At 33.9% G+C, this 12124-nt stretch overlaps 1 protein-coding gene across 2 annotated transcripts in view; it reads right to left on the reverse strand.

The window, feature by feature from the left end:
• The window catches only part of LOC6033360 (transient receptor potential-gamma protein), a 184994-nt gene extending 176492 nt beyond the window's left edge, over nucleotides 1-8502 (reverse strand). The window contains exon 1 of one of the 2 annotated variants that reach the window (XM_038252717.1): nucleotides 7463-8500. The gene's annotated coding sequence lies outside the window, so the exon portion shown is untranslated. Of the gene's footprint in view, nucleotides 1-7462 lie in introns of both variants that reach the window. The other variant, XM_038252716.1, reaches the window with a different exon arrangement.
• Nucleotides 8503-12124: the final 3622 nt, after the last annotated feature.

A 12124-nucleotide genomic window follows, 5' to 3' on the forward strand; every position in this document is an offset into this window, starting at 1 on the left:
TGTTTTTTTAATTGTTAGGATCAGACTACTGAACGCTGTGACAAAAACAAATGTTATTCCATACAAATTCCTAAAATTTTAAGGGTGATCAAACAAAATTAGTAGTATTAGATTTTTTAAGTATCCTAAAATATTTCTCAAATCTCGAGTTTGTTTTTTTTTTTTTGTTATATGGTCCAGCAATCCATTTTATGTTCGCTTTCTGGGTATTTTTTTCAAATCGCCTTGAGTCAAGGTGGAATAGAGCCTTTCTTACAATTCATTTTTCAGAAACAAAATGATACCACTCAGTGAGAATTTGACCTAAAGCTTCGAATATTTTTAGGCTTAACCAAGAAAACATTTTTAAATTTCAGAGTTACATTATGGGTCGCAAGGTATTAAAATTTTATTAAGAAAAACGTATTGGATTAACATTATTACAAAAATATAAAGGGTACTCAGTCTCTAATGTTAGAATATGATTAACTTAAAAAAAATGTATCGCAATTGCACTTTGTCGATCCATTATGAGAAGCCAAAAGGAATACTTTCACGCGCAGCGTAAAACGCGCAAGCGTAAATGTGTTGGCGTTTATGCTTCGACTTGACTACTTTCGAGCGAGAACGTGCCGGGACTTCGAATTTGATGTTCAGTATATGATTCTGTATAGAACCAGAAATTTAATAGGAAAAAATAGGGTAAAAATAAGACGAAAAACACTAATATGGCTATATCTCTGTGAATACATTTTAGAAAAGCTTCTAATTTTGGGCCCAAGCAGTTTATGGCGCATGTTATCGAATGGCTTTTTGTTTGAAACTGAATTCTTTTAATTTGCTAGTGTTATCTGTAAAATAGTCAAAATAAAATACCTCTAAAAATGGCTTTGACCACATTTATTGGTCGAGAATTGTGAATCGAAAAATAAAATGTTCGTCTCCGACCCCATGGCTACAAATCTGAAATATAGAAATTGTGGGTTTTACGAGCGGTTTTCCAATGATGGAAGACAAAAATTTTTAAGAGCGGATACAGACATCGCTCAAGTATTTCAGAAAAGAGCTCTCAAAAATCAAACTTCCGGGTTTTGGGCCAAAATTCAATCGAAAGAGCGCATTTAAACCTTCAATTTGGTAATAGGATTTTTTCCAGGACGACTCCTCGCCGCGCACGATTTTTTAAATTTCTGAGAAAAGTGTTTTTTTTTTAAAGCAAACCTTAAACCTTTCTTTTGTAAGATGTGCCATTTCATGATCTGGAAATCAGATCAAGTTTTATCAAAAAATGTCACCTCCAAATTGGCACTAGAAAACGTTTTTACAACATAAATTAGCTTTCCGACCATCAAGAATCCTAAAAAAATAATTGGAGACAATTTTGTAAGTTCGTCAAAATATTTTTAGGGTAGCCAAAAAATAGAATTGAAAGTCAACTGACACCTTGGATATTTAGAATAAAACATTTAATTTCAAAATATATCATAATATGTTTTGTAAAACGACATTAAAATAGTCCTCAAAATTTGTTCCTCCTTTCATAAGAAAATACTTATCAATTATAATACATATTGTGCAATGTTTTTCTGTTATGCCTGTCAGAGGAATTTACATTATTCAAGTTTGTTCTTTTATATATAAAAGTTTATCAAACCAAACTCATACAAATACAAAATTCGAACTTTCTTCTCATCAACATGGTACAAGAAATCATAATCTGCTTGAACGTCCAAATGTTTCCACTTTGTCTGGTGAACGTAGTATAACTTTCAAAGGTGCAAATTACTTCAATTTCTTTTTTAATAAATTTGGCTTATATTCATCCCTAAGCATTTTCAAAGATCGTTTGAAATTGTATCTAGCTCAACCTGAAATAGTTGAGAAACTTATTAAATCCATTGACATTTTAAGTTAAACAGTATTTTATAACTGGGTAATTCTCTACCAACTCACACGAAATCGGGAAAAGTTGCCCCGACCCCTCTTCGATTTGCGTGAAACTTTGTCCTAAGGGGTAACTTTTGTCCCTGATCACGAATCCGAGGTCCGTTTTTTGATATCTCGTGACGGAGGGGCGGTACGACCCCTTCCATTTTTGAACATGCGAAAAAAGAGGTGTTTTTCAATAATTTGCAGCCTGAAACGGTGATGAGATAGAAATTTGGTGTCAAAGGGACTTTTATGTAAAATTAGACGCCCGATTTGATGGCGTACTCAGAATTCCGAAAAAACGTATTTTTCATCGAAAAAAGCACTAAAAAAGTTCGCCCGATTTGATGGCGTACTCAGAATTCCGAAAAAACGTATTTTTCATCGAAAAAAACACTAAAAAAGTGTTAAAAATTCTCCCATTTTCCGTTACTCGACTGTAAAAAATTTTGGAACATGTCATTTTATGGTAAATTTAATGTACTTTTCGAATCTACATTGTCCCAGAAGGGTCATTTTTTTCATTTAGAACAAAATTTTTCATTTTAAAATTTCGTGTTTTTTCCAACTTTGCAGGGTTATTTTTTAGAGTGTAACAATGTTCTACAAAGTTGTAGAACAGACAATTACAAAAATTTTGATATATAGACATAAGGGGTTTGCTTATAAACATCACAAGTTATCGCGATTTTACGAAAAAAAGTTTTGAAAAAGTTACTTTTTGCGTTTCTCTTTGTTTCGTCGTCCGTGTCTGTCGCGGGTGACCATGAACGGCCATGATCGATGACGACCAACTTTTTAAAACTTTTTTCGTAAAATCGTGATAACTTGTGATGTTTATAAGCAAACCCCTTATGTATATATATCAAAATTTTGTAATTGTCTGCTCTACAACTTTGTAGAACACTGTTACACTCTAAAAATAACCCTGCAAAGTTAGAAAAACACGAAATTTTAAAATGAAAAATTTTGTTCTAAATGAAAAATGACCCTTCTGGGACAATGTAGATTCGAAAAGTACATTAAATTTCCCATAAAATGACATGTTCCAAAATTTTACAGTCGAGTAACGGAAAATGGGAGAATTTTTAACACTTTTAGTGTTTTTTCGATGAAAATACGTTTTTTCGGAATTCTGAGTACGCCATCAAATCGGGCGTCTAATTTTACATAAAAGTCCCTTTGACGCCAAATTTCTATCTCATCACCGTTTCAGGCTGCAAATTATTGAAAAACACCTCTTTTTTCGCATGTGCAAAAATGGAAGGGGTCGTACCGCCCCTCCGTCACGAGATATCAAAAAATGGACCTCGGATTCATGATCAGGGACAAAAGTTACCCCTTAGGACAAAGTTTCACGCAAATCGAAGAGGGGTCGGGGCAACTGCTGTGTGAGTTGGCGGAGAATTACCCAACTATAACTTCATATTTCCTTTATTTCCTTTATTGTTCCGATACAGTTGTCACTTCTATATTTTCATTTGCCACATTCATCTCGTAGGTTCTTTTTTTCTTTTATTTTCTTTCCTGCCCGTAACAGCCAGTTCCGAACTCCTGTAATGGTTTCCACCGATGGAGTTCTGTCTTCAGCCGCAGTTTATTATTTACTTTATAATTGTATTTATTTATTGTATTTTTTGTACCGAAAAGAAGTAGGTTTTTATGCCAGCATTCTAGTGGCTTTTCCTGTCCAAGGAAAATTGATCAAATAAACAAACAATCAATCAATCAATCAATCAATAATCTATTTTTTATGCAATGAAAATACCTTCTAAAATTACAATAAAGAATATTAGACTGGATCACCATTATGTGATATTTTTAGAAATGAGAAAACTTCCTTTGAGTTTTGATTTTGTATTTTTTTAGTAATTAATATTTAAAACAACGCAAATGCGTTAAAGTTTAGACAGTTTTCTTAAACATTCCCAAAGACAGTATGCTGCTACATATATTGCTCCAGCCATTGCTCTCATATTTGGAGGATCATTTTAATGTTGTTTTGAAGAAACCAGGGATGGAATCATCGTAAACAAACCTTTTTCGCTTGTGAACTTTTTTCACCCGCGAAAGAAAGAGGAGGCGAATTACGCAAAAGAAAATCAATCCTTTGATAATTTTCTGTGTATTTCCCTGTCAGCACCACTTAAAATTATTTATATCTCTTTGTTTACCCACATTGCCCATCCACAAAAATCCATTCCAATCTGTCCCCACGAAGGTCAAGGATACAAATAAATAATGACAAAATGTTGGAACTCATGTCCCATGCAGCACAAAACAGACGGCACCAGTCCAACCAGCATGATATAGTTACTATCATCGGGTGCAACGAGTAGTGCCATTACGGTTGCTGAAAAATTGAAGCATGTCGCTGCTGCTTATCCATGATTGCGAAGGAATCCAGCTGGAAATGCCTTTGTGCAGACTCTGCTCCCGTAGCTCATAACAACGTTGAGATGTTGTTCACAGTGTCCCGAATGCCATTATTTTGATTTATCTGGGGGTCTCCTTCTTGATACCGGAGAGGGTACCCTGAAAGTGTGTGATTTATGCAATTTATTCTGGCAGATAATTAATTCTTAATGGAGACGCACGGCACTTGAGGCCAAAATCGTTTAAAAACTCATCCAACTTTTCACACCAGAAGTGAAAATTAATAAAATAATCACTGCCGAGGGAGGCCGACATTCCTCGTGCCCGAAAGTCATTTCGCGCATGAATAGCCACCCGGAAGCCTTCCTATCCCAGCCATAGCATCTGTGTGTGAGAGTTTTCCATGGGATGACTTTTCCATTACCCATCCTTTTTACAGAAACGAAAAATACCCATCTACTCGGTGGTTATGCGAAGACCACCACACACGTGATTACCGATGAGGGTAGAGGGCACAAAAACCACCGGAAGCGGTTTGCCCATGCCAAAACCACAATAACGCTGCCGTACCGAATCCCGGAAAGGTCGTTTGGAAATACTTTTGAGCAGGAAAATGTGGGGGAAAAAAGTTAATTTGCTTGCCAACAAAAGGTAAGCCAGTTAGAATGAGATGATTTTTTTTTTCTAATCTTGCGTGGATTCCAATGATGAAATTGGAATGTTTTGATTGGAAGAGGAATGCAATTGCATTTGGTAAGAATTTCGACGAAGATATATTTTATAAAATTCAATGCATAAATCAGACAACGTTCGAAAATCATTATATTTTTTTTAAACAACAGTTATTTTACTGAATAATTCAGAAGTTGACAAAAAAAATCATTCGTCTCTAACATCAGCGCATTTTTTATGCTTCAATGAATTCAAAAGACTTTAATGGATTATTATTTCAGATCTTTTAGGAATTAAATATTTTTTGAGAATTTACACAGTTCAAATCCACAGGATATCTGTACACTAAAAATTCAAACTTAAAATTAGGCTTTCGAAACTAACCTATTGTGGGAACACAAAACACACTTCTTTTTCTTATATGCTTTTCCTTAAAATTTTTAAAACATGTCTAGATAATTTATGGGGTTACATACATGTAAATCGACAAAAATATAAGAGGTTGGTTTGGGCACACACTTAAAAAAAATTTAAATTATGTTTTAAGGGCATTAAAATACACATTTTCAACTAATAGCAAAATAAATTTGAAGATATTTGGTTGTATCATTGCCGAGATATAGCCATTTTAAGTCAGCAGTTTCAAAAAACGGGTGCCACGATATCTCCACACTGCTTTGACCAAATCGGCTCAAAATTTTGGCAAAGCCTCGTTAAACCAGTTCTGTGTGCATGACGAAGCTCGATTTTCAAAAAAAAATGTTTGAAAAAAAGATAAAAATATGTTTATATTTTTCATATAAAAAATCGCCAGTTTAAGATTTTTGTATTTTTTTAAAAAGCAAAACTTCAAAATCGGGCTTCGTCATGCACACGGAATATGTCTTAAGAGTCTTCACCCCAAATTTCAGCCAATTTGGTCCATCCCATCTCGAGATATCGTGGCACCCGTAAATCAACTCCGAGTTCAGAGAAAAACGCTCACAAAGTTCGACAGTTCGCTTTGCGCATGGCAAAATTTTTAACGTAAATCGTCTCTTACTCTTACTTAGTGATTGAAAATCATCTTTTTAGTGGATTTATTAAATTTTCTGAAATATGAATTTTTTGAATTTCTACATGTATGTAACCCCTTAAACAAATTTCGTATTTTTTTATTACAATTATAGAAAACAAATCTTAAAAAAATAGAATTCCTTCAGTAGCGAAATTCAGGTTCGTCTTCCGATACATAGTAATCTGCATTGTCGCACTACTGAAAAAGGAGAAGGTAAAAAACGATTGGATGTTTGTCTTAATTTCATATTCAAAGGCAAAAATCCGTCAAAAGATTAAAGAGATAATTATTATGATAATTAAATTTAAATTTCATATTTTTTTTGCATTTTTGTGAATGTTAATTTTGCTGCCTGAATTCGAGGTCTTTTTTTCTGTACTATATTAAGACACGTTTTTGAGTGATTGAAACCGTGAAGATAAAAATTTGTTGTCAATAAGACTTTTATGTATTAGACGCCCAATTTTGAAATTATTTTTAAAAAAAATTGAGGAAAATACGTTTTTTTTTTAATTTTGAGTAAGCCATCAAACTTAAAATTTAAAAAAAAAAACGTATTTTTCCTCATAAATTTCTTAAAAATAATTTCAAAATTCCAAAAAAAACTATGAGAAATTTAATGTTTTCAATGAAGCTGCAATAATCAAGAGAGGTAATTTTTCCAAAGAAAACCGAATTTTTCATTTTAAAATTACGTGTTTTTGTAACAGTACACTTTTTTTAATGTTTTACAAAGTTGTAGAAAAGACAGGTATTCTTCACGAGTTATCAAAATTTTACCAAAAATGTTTTTTTAAGTGATAATTTTGACCACTTTTAACAGTTTTTCGTGTTTTAAACTCTAAACAAAATCGTAAACTTTAAAGGTATTATTTGTTTCTCAAACATAATTTTTTATTGATATTTTCGTTTGATACTGGCAATAAATATGAGTTTTCTATCAACAAAAAAAAACCCCAAAATAATCTCATCTCACGGTGAATATTTCAACAATAGATTTTCAATTGCTCAATAATTTCTTGAATAAATAACTAACAGAACAATATTTCCTTTCCAATTCCATTAATTATTGGTCAAATATTAAACACTCTTATTCAACATTGAACATTTTCTCAAAATTTATTGTAAAACGTTTATTTTTAAATTCAGACAGTAGACTAAAAGTACAGTTTTTGATGTCTACGTTGAATTAGATAATTTATGAAAACCGATTTCTTATTTTCGCATATGCGAATGAAAAAAACTCTAAATTTAATTTGCTGCTGAATAACAGTTTTCTGAGTCTAAAATTTTCAGGTTGATGAAAAAATATAGGGAAAATTAATTAGTTCAGTTATTTAAGAAAGTACTATTAAAATAACATTCACTAAACATTGTTGAAAAAAATTCTTGCATCATCTTCTGCAATTCTTTTGGTCTCGTCATCAGTGTAAAATATTATGATCATACCTTTCAAAAGCCAATTCAAACCCAATTCACATCGTTCATCATCCTTCCCTTCTGCTCGAACAAAACGTACAGCCTGAATAATTCAATCCCTTCGGTTTTTACTGCCTCTCGACGTCTGCCGTGTGCAATGCATCAATAAAACTGATATATCATAAACTTCTCGCTTCAACTTCTTCTTCAAACATCCCAACACAGCATCCACTTTACAACATTTTGAGCTCGTCTAAACCCAGTGCTATCAGCTTCACTGCTTTCCTGATCTACTTTCCACACAGAATCCTTTTCAAAGCGATTTCAATTGAAGCGAAATTTGAACGCTGGAAAATAAAAGAAACTTTCTTCCCTTTTTCAGCACTCGTTTGCTCACACTTACTCTTTTTTTTTAACGGTCGTCACTAATTCTCAACTCCACTTCGGGCTTCCGGCTATCAGCGGCTACTTTCACCAGCTCACGAGTGAGTAATTTTCGTTAGATTTCTTCTTTCACCTTATTCTTCAACTTGCCACACTTTCGAACGTGCTGGAATTTCCAACGCCGAAAGTACTCGTTCCGAAATTTCTTCTTTGAAGAGCTTCTTCCGTAAAACACTCACCCTCTCAAAAATCGCCACGAACGCTCGCGGTCAAAATGATTTATCTCACAAACACTTACTGGGTTGGTTTATTGTTTCTTCCTGTTTCACCACTCTCCTCCACCAACACCGTCAATAACCACCACGTTGCTCCATCGAATCTTCTCTTTACCCAAAACACGTTCAAGATCACCGACCTTGTCGTCTATCACCGTCTGAACCCCAGAACTTCACTCACTGCTGATTCTCCCTTAGAACTGGCCAATTAATCCATTGGGGGTTAAAAGGGAAACCGGTTCCGGGAAGATTCCCAGCATCCCCAGCACAGAACAAAAGGTTCAGAGATCTTCTCCCCCACTCTACTTTCTCCACCCCACAAAGAAGCTACAACCACTGACAAGAATTTTCCGCGCCGAATTTTCCACGTCCGATCTCGTTCGCAAGTGCCCGGAGACTGAGCTGTGGCAAACGGACCATCGATGGTCGGCCGGAACCAGCTCAGCGAAGTAAGCGTGAGTACCGCCCGGTGGAAGGACCCCTCGGTCGGCGTCCGCGTTCGGGGAAGGAACGTGACACGTGGTGTGGCACGAGTGATAAAGCGCTGATATCAGCTGCTGGAGGTGAGAGTGTGAGTCGTCGGGATTTTGGGAGAGGGAAAGAGATTGAGAGAAAGTTGTGAGTGATGAGTGACGCTTTCCCGAACGGGGTTCCAGGATGAAGCGATTGGGAGGTTAGTTATGAAAGGGCGCGATTCAAGGCAGTGATGAGGAAAACTACACTAAATCAGTTAAAATTTAATTTGCAGATAAAATTATTCATATCCGATTTTATGTATTTATTAAAAAAACAATTTTAAGATAATTCAATTTCACTTATTTATTTTTTGACGTGTATTTATGGTTATTTTTTTTTAGTTTTTTTAAACAACTCTTTGCTCAACATTGTTTGGAAAAAACACCGCTGTTCGAAATTTTTCGAAAATCTTATTTGGAATTCAAATCTTTAGTTTCCATATTTTACCAATCTAGAGTTTAAGAGGTACTCTAGATTGGTAAGATATGGAAACTAAAGATTTTCTCAATTTCACGGAGCACGTAAAATCCGTACACACTTGATTTTTTTCAGCAAACAATTAATTTATTAAATATGTAAATTAATAAGTAAATTTATTAAATATTAAGTAACTGCTTCGTGAATATTTTTTTTTCTCGACTACAAGCAGTTTTATTTTGCCAAATTAAGATTTTTTTCGATTTTTCCAAAAATAGCTCAATTTTTCAGATGCCAAAAATGTCTTACTTTAAATGAAAATGGTACATTTAAATTGCCATACATATTTAAATCAGCTTTAAGCTTGTGTTGAGATTTGGCAATGAAAATTTCAATATTTTGTTAAAGTGTTTTTTGCTCGTTGATTTTGTGGGGGAATTTTGAAAGACAATAATTTTGAATATATTTTTAATTTATTTTTATGATTTTTTTTCAACTAAATTTTCAAAAAAAAGTACGTTTCGTGATTTTTTTGAGAAATGTTGTGTTATAAATAACTTAGCCTCATATCCTTCACACGCAATTCTGGTATTTGTGAAATTTTTTTTACACATTTACGAAAAATTAAACGTTTTTCGGATTAGTTTTCAAAAAGACGTAAGAGCCAATGGTAAACCAAGCCTTTTTTGCATCGGTATTCGACCTACTTACGAAAAAACTATTTCAATAATGATTAAGATTGTTCATCTACACGTCTTTCAAATGCCAAACTAAAAATAAATGAAATTTTGTTGTCAATTTGAAGAAAAACAAATATTTGTGTCGGAGGTGTGACTTTTATGGTTTTTTGGAAACACACCCGAAATTTAATGAAATATTTGTTGAAATTTTCCATGTTACAAATTCATTTTCTGCAAATTTCGGAAAAGTGTATTCTTCATAAAGTTCAATCATAATATTTACCTTTTTGACAGGAGTGGTGGTGTAATTCTGGTGTGGGCAAATGGATCTCTACACCACCGTACCTGTCATTTTTTTTTTAAATATTTTGATATTATAAACCACAAGACGAATATAACTATAAAAATTCCATTCAATTCGACTTAAATTGTGAAAAAATATGTCGCCTTTCTTCAAAATGCTCAATGGCTGATTTTATCGAAATATTGTTTTCAGAAAAATCTAAAAAAACAAAAGCAATAGAAGTTTAAAATGTTACGTTTAGCATGAAATTTTGAAATGATCGCTCAACTATTTTTTTTATGTTTTGACAAATTCTCATGAACTGATCACGTTTGAAAGAATGCAAAAAATAAAATAAAATCATATTTTCTGGTAACTCAAACATTTTTAGACAATTTTTGATGTTTAAAAGAATGATAAATCACACAGAACTTATTCTTTGAAAATCGAAATATAAATTATTTAAAAAAAACCTAAAGAACAGCTCATGTATAAAACAATTCAAAAAGCTTCATACATTATTTCATAAGGATCGAATTGGTATTCAATGAGCTGCGCATGTTTAAAAGAATAACTCACAGAAAAATTGTTTAAGAACTGCTTAGATTACATAGAATGCAAATTCACAAACGAATAAATAAAAAATCAACTAGACTATTTGAAAACCTGCTCCTGTTCGAAAAACTAGAAAAAAGAAATATATAAGTGTTTGGACATACAGCAATTCCACACGAAAACAGCATGATATGTAACAACGTTCTCCGATCGGGTTCAATTTTTTTCTGGGGGTTCCTTGGCCGAAATAATTAGACCCGTATTTTTTTGTTTGGCCATAAGGGTGACCTACACCATGTTAGGGTGGTCCGAAAAATTGTCATTTTAGTCGATTTTCGCAAAAAAAAACACTTTTTTCAAAAAAAATCATAACACCGCGCCATTACAATTAACTGCAAATGAAAGTGTAATAGATAGGCTTTTTATAAAAAATAGTCATAAGTTTCAAATATCTAGTCTAACATTTGAAAAGGTCGTAAGATAACTTAAAATGCAGTTTTGAAGGTCTCGGGACCAAAGTGCCTATGACATTACTTTTATCGGATTTCTCGGAAAAATTTTCATAATATATCAAAAGTGGTAAAGTTATGTTTTCAATATTCCGAGATACTTTTTTTGAAAATAAAAACTGGGGGTTTCGACGCGTCACGCCTAAAAATGGGAAAATGACGAAAACGGGAAAAAAAATCAGTAAAATTTTCACTAAAACTGCGATAACTTTGAAATAAGAGCGATAACCTATTCATGTTTGAGTACGAAAAGTTGCGTCATTTAATTATCGGTTGAAATGGCGCGGATTTATGATGACCAAACAAAAAAATACGGGTCTAATTATTTCGGCCTTGGAACCCCCAGAAAAAATTTGAACCCGATCGGAGAACTTTGTTTTTGAATCATGCTCGAATCACATTTGTACTCAATACAATTTTACCACTTTATTTTTTAAATAGTTAAAGTAGTAATGAAAAACAGTGTTGTTGATGTTGTTTACTCATTTCTCTCTTGATTTCGATCAGAACAAAATACTTGCCTGAAAACCACGTAAACAAAACTCTCTATTTATATATTGTTTACTCCATATTAATGTCCAATAGAAATTCCCACACACGAAAGAAAAAAAAAGCCCGAACCCCCAAACCAATTACGCGATGCGGTGTGAAAAACGCGAAAATCCGATTGACGTCGACCTTCCAAAAAACATCAAACAGTCAATCAACCACGCGCTCACTCAATCACTCATTCTCCGCATTCAAACTTATCACACGCTCAAACGCGCCTTGCGCAAAATTTTCCCGCCATCGCTCAGCAGGCCAAAGCAGTCCAGAAAATGAGAGCTCTCTCGATTGCAAGATCCAAGAGTTTTTCGCGCTCAGCCTACTGAGTGACGAGACTCTCTGTTTTCCGATGGAGACGCACGGCAGTTGGTGAGATCGCGCCCTCAACGAGCGGCCACTCTCTTAGCTGAGTTCCAAGACCGTTGTTGCAAGTGGATGAAAGTGGTGTCGTAACAGGGCAATTGGCTGGTCCTGGGTGTTTGTGTGTTTGCGCGAAAGAACAAGTACAACGCAAACGACAAATAATT

Source organism: Culex quinquefasciatus, chromosome 2 (genome assembly GCF_015732765.1).
Source record: "Culex quinquefasciatus strain JHB chromosome 2, VPISU_Cqui_1.0_pri_paternal, whole genome shotgun sequence".
Classification (NCBI taxonomy): Eukaryota; Metazoa; Arthropoda; class Insecta; order Diptera; family Culicidae; genus Culex; species Culex quinquefasciatus.